The sequence below is a fragment of the Nycticebus coucang genome, chromosome 12 (assembly GCF_027406575.1).
Source record: "Nycticebus coucang isolate mNycCou1 chromosome 12, mNycCou1.pri, whole genome shotgun sequence".
In the NCBI taxonomy this organism is placed as follows: Eukaryota; Metazoa; Chordata; class Mammalia; order Primates; family Lorisidae; genus Nycticebus; species Nycticebus coucang.
In genome coordinates this window covers 74,472,919-74,478,065 of record NC_069791.1, presented here as the reverse complement: position 1 = coordinate 74,478,065, position 5,147 = coordinate 74,472,919, and positions in this window count along the sequence as shown.

Sequence of the window (5,147 nt, the reverse complement as noted above, 5' to 3'; positions counted from 1 at the left end):
CCAAGTCAGAGGTGGAGTCCAGGTTTTAGTCACTGATCACAAATGTATAAGGCACTGTTAGGCGCCTTACCCACACCAGAAATATAAAAGGAGGCCCAACTGGTGGCAATGAGAAAGAATCAGACAGGAGGATTGCTTTAGGGCAAAGTATCTCAACCTGGGCACTCCTGATGGTTTGAGCCAGATGAGTCTTTGTTCTGGGGGGTTGTTCTGTGCACTGTAAGGAACTTGGCAGCATTCTTGGCCTCTACTCATTAAATGCCAGTACAGGCCCCCATTGTGACCACTAAAAATGTCCCCAGACACTGCTAGATGTCCTCTAGGGGGCAAAATTACCTCCAGCTGAGAGCCACTGGCTTGGAGAGGGCTGTGTGGTACAGTCTCACCTTCTTGGCAAGAGGTGGGTCGCTATCTCTTAAGACCTCTGGGAGAGTTTATTGTGCCTTCCTAGCAGTGGATATGTGTCTAAGATTTTAACTCTTGCATGGAAGCTGTCTGCAATTTAAAAGTACCTTAAAAGGTACTCTCTTACCGTTGAGTGTCTGATGAAGTGGAGGGGCCTGGCCAAGCTTTTGTCCAAGTGAGTGGGGAAAGACCACTTCCACTCTAAGAGGGTTAAGGACAAATTGAGAGAAAAAAATAAAGTTGTTATGATTGTACCCTGTGAGTTCTGCTTGGATCATTGTCTTTGGCATTCTGCATATTTCATGCAATGTACCTAGGTATGGATTTCTTTTTATTTATGTTTGGGATTCTTTGTACTTTACATTCATATCTTTTGTCAGTTTGCAGCTGGTTCCTCTTTAAAAGCTTTTCTTCCATTCTGTCTGTTTCTTTAGGAACCCACTTAGACATATATTAGACTTTAATTTTCTTTTTATTTTTCTTTCTCTCTCTCTTTTTTTTTTTTTTTTTGAGACAGAGTCTCACTTTGTCACCCTTGGTAGCATGCTGTGCTGTCACAGCTCACAGCAACCTTCAGCTCCTGGGCTTAGGCAATCAATCCTCTTGCCTCAGCCTCCTAAGTAGCTGGGACTATAGGCGCCTGTCACAACGCCCGGCTATTTTTTTGTTGCAGTTTGGCCAGGGCTGGGTTTGAACCTGCCACCCTCAGTATATGGGCTTGGTGCCCTACTCACTAAGCCACAGGCGCCGCCCTTCTCTCTCTCTTTTAAATTGAGATAGTCTTGCTCTATCACCCAGGCTAAAGAGCAGTAGCATCGGGCGGCGCCTGTGGCTCAGTGAGTAGGGCGCCGGCCCCATATGCCGAGGGTGGCGGGTTCAAACCCAGCCCCGGCCAAACTGCAACAAAAAAATAGCCGGGCGTTGTGGTGGGCGCCTGTAGTCCCAGCTGCTCGGGAGGCTGAGGCAAGAGAATCGCGTAAGCCCAAGAGTTAGAGGTTGCTGTGAGCCGTGTGACGCCACGGCACTCTACCCGAGGGCGGTACAGTGAGACTGTCTCTACAAAAAAAAAAAAAAAAAGAGCAGTAGCATCATCATAGCTCACAGCAACCTCAAACTCCTGGGCTCAAGAGATCCTCCTGTCTCATTCTCCAGAGTAGCTGGGATTATAGGTACCCACCATCATGCTTGGCTAATTTTTCTATTTTTTGTAGAGCTGGAGTCTCATCTCTTGCTCAGGCCAGTCTTGAACTCCTGAACTCAATCAATCCTCCACCTCGGCCTCTCTGAGGAGCTTACATTCAAGATTATTCAAGATTATTAATTGGTCTTTTACATTTTCCGTCATGGGGTTGGAAACTTCTTCGGATCTACTTTCTAGTTCCTCAATTCCCCTATCAGCTTTGTCTAATCTTTTGTTTAAAAGAGCTACTGAAATTTTAATTTCAATGATTATATTTTTTATTGCTGGACATCCTAATTAGATCTTTTCAAACCAGTCTCTCTTTCTTTTTTGATAGTCTGGTATTCCTTGTTCCTGTTTGTTTAAGACAGAGTCTCATTCTGTTGCCCTGACTAGAGTGCTATGATGTCATAGCTCACAGCAACCTCAGTCCCTTTAGCTCAAGTGATCTTCCTGCCTCAGTCTCCTGAGTAGCTGGGACTACAGGTGCCTGCCACAATGCCTGGCTAGCTTTTCTATTTTTAGTAGAGATGGGGTCTCACTTTTGCTCAGCCTGGTCTCAAACTCCTGAGCTCAAGCAATCCATCTACCTCGGCCTCCCAGAGTGCTAGGATTACAGGTGCGAGTCACTCGGCTCTTCCTTCTATTTTTAATTCAATCTTATTTCTTTAAAATGTAAAGGTATGTGTTTCATGTTTGATGTCCAACATTTCTTTCTTTCTTTCTTTTTTTTTTTTTTGTTGCAGTTTTTGGCTGAGGCTGGGTTTGAAACTACCACCTCCAGTATACGGGGCTGTACATGGGCCAGCACCCTATTCCTTTGAGCCACAGGTGCCGCCCTCTTTTTTTTTTTTGAGTCAGAGCCTTAAGCTGTCGCCCTGCGTAGAGTACTGTGACATCACAGCTCACAGCACCTCCAACTCCTGGGCTTAAGTGATTCTTTTGCGTCAGCCTCCCAAGTAGCTGGGACTACAGGCGCCTGCCACAACACCCAGTTATTTTTTGGTTGCAGCCGTCATTATTGTTTGGCAGGCCTGGGCTAGATTTGAACCCGCCAGCTCTGGTGTATGTGGCTAGCACCTTAGCCGCTTGAGCTATAGGCGCTGAGCCGATGTCCAGCATTTCTTGTCTCTGAGGTTTTTTTCTATTGCGTTTTGTTGGCTTTGGCTTTATTTTCAAATTTTGCCCAGTGAGAACCCTGCAAGACCCAGAGCGATGGGCTATCCTTCAGAGCAGAAATACATGAGCGTCTGCCCAGTGCTCTGCCCCAAAAGTACTAGAATTTCTTGGCCAAGCACCCCAATGGGGTAAATTCAAATTCCAATTTCTCAGGAGAGGTTCTTTTTTTTCTTAGACACAGAGTCTCACTTTATCGTTCTCGGTAGAGTGCTGTGGTGTCACAGTTCACAGGAACTTCCAACTCCTGGGCTTGGGCAATTCTCTTGCCTCAGCCTCCCGAGTAGCTGGGACTATAGCTGCCTGCACAACACCCAGCTATTCTTTGTTGCGGTTTGGCCGGGGCCAAGTTTGAACCCGCCATCCTCGGTATATGGGGCTGGTGCCCTACCCACTGAGCCACAGGTGCCTCCCAGGAGAGTTTTGTTGTTAGACATTCTCCTGTGACTTTCTTTCCCCCTCCCAGAGTCTAAGCCAAGACACAGTGTTCTTGTCCCCTCTCTTTGCCAGAGCAAAGATTTTCTAGTCCACACTTCTGAGGAGGGAGCTTCTGACTTTTGTTAGGCATCGTGATTTCAGTTTTCCACCTTGCCAGCCCTTTCTCTGAGCCCCCTGTGCCTGCTGAATTCTAAGCCTTTCGGTTTCCCACACTGGCGAAAGCCCCAGGGCAGTTGTGGCTTGAGAGTCATCAGTTCCCAGATCTTCTTTGTTTCTGGCCCTTGGAGATTTCCTGTACTTTCCTTCAAACATCACTATGTGCTTTAAAGCATGTATATTTTATTTGGCAGATGAGGAGAAATTACATCAAGAGGAAATTTTAAATAATGAAATCCAGTATCTCAGGAGGCACACCCGGCTGGTTCTTCTGGATTGGGCTTTTAAGTGTTCTCAGAGGTTTTCTCTTCGGCTCTGAGTTTCCCCAGTACTATTGTTCTGCTGCAATGGTCCTCAACCTTTAAGACACCAGGGACTGGTTTCATGGGAGACAATTCTTCCATGACCTGGGGGTGGGAGGGTGATTTTGGAATGATTCAAGTGCATGACATCACTTCAGTTCATCAGGCATTAGATTCTCATAAGGAGGGTGCAACCTGGGTCCCTCACAGGCATAGTTGACAGTAGTAGGGTTCATGTTCCTACAAGAATCTAATGCTGCCGCTGATCTGACAGGAGGCGGAGCTCAGGCAGTGATGTGAGTGATGGGGAGCAGCTGTACATACAGATGAAGCTTCCCTCACTCACCCACTGCTCACCTGCTGTGCGGCCTGGTTCCTAACAGACCACAGCCTTGTGCCTTTCTGCAGCCTGGGGGCTGAGGACTGCAGCGCTGTAGGACCTTTATAGGCTCTACACTGCTGAGATTTTTCTTCCTCTCTTTACTAACACTCTGATCTGGAAATGGCTCAGCAAGTGCAAAGAAACAGAAACTCTTGTCCACATATTTGGTGGACTCTCTTGATATTCCCAGGTGATCACACTTCTCAGTCTGAACCTCAGTGTACCTTTGCTCAGGCTTCCATTTCAGCAGCGACTGCGGGTGTCGACTCCACTTCCCAGCAAATGTGTAGGTCTCCGTGAGGCCTGAGTCAGGGGACAGTACAGACAGAGACGACAAACTTGATTTATGTTGTCAGACCTTCAAGGTCCTGGCTTCAGGTCTTCTGTTAGTCTTACTGTATATGTATAACGTTATTAAGAACCTTCATCTTTTTCAATGTCTTGATTGCTATATTATATAATATTTTTCAATCCAATTGTATACCAAAAAGGGAATGAATAAGGCCAGGCATGGTGGCTCACACATGTAATCTTAGCTCCCTGGGAGAGATCAGGAGTTCAAGATCAGCCTGAGCAAGAGCAAGACCCCTTCTCTACTAAAAACAGAAAAATTAGCCAGGCATGGTGGCGTCCACCTGTAGCCCAGCTGCTTGGGAGGTTGAGACAGGATTGCTTAAACTCAGGAGTTTGAGGTTGCTGTGAGCTAGGCTGATAACACAGCACTCCAGACAGGGCAACAGAGTGAGACTCTGTCTCAAAAAAAAAAAAAAAAAGAAAATTCTATAAATTGCAGTATATTCACACAATGGAATACTATACAACACAACAATAAAATGTGATGAATCTCATAGATGTAATGTTGAACTAAAAACCCCAGACCCCAAATAGTATATGCTGCATGATTCCATTCATAGGAAGGTCAAAAATAAGCAAAATTCATTTATGGTGTCATTGGTGGAAATTTTCATTATTTCTTTGAGTGGGGGAGAGTATGGGCCAGGAAGGGGCACAACAGAACCGGCTTGGAGTTGGAAATGTTCTCTGTTTTGATCTGAGCAGAGATTACACTGGTGTATATTTATGAAAAAAATTCATTAATCTGGACAGC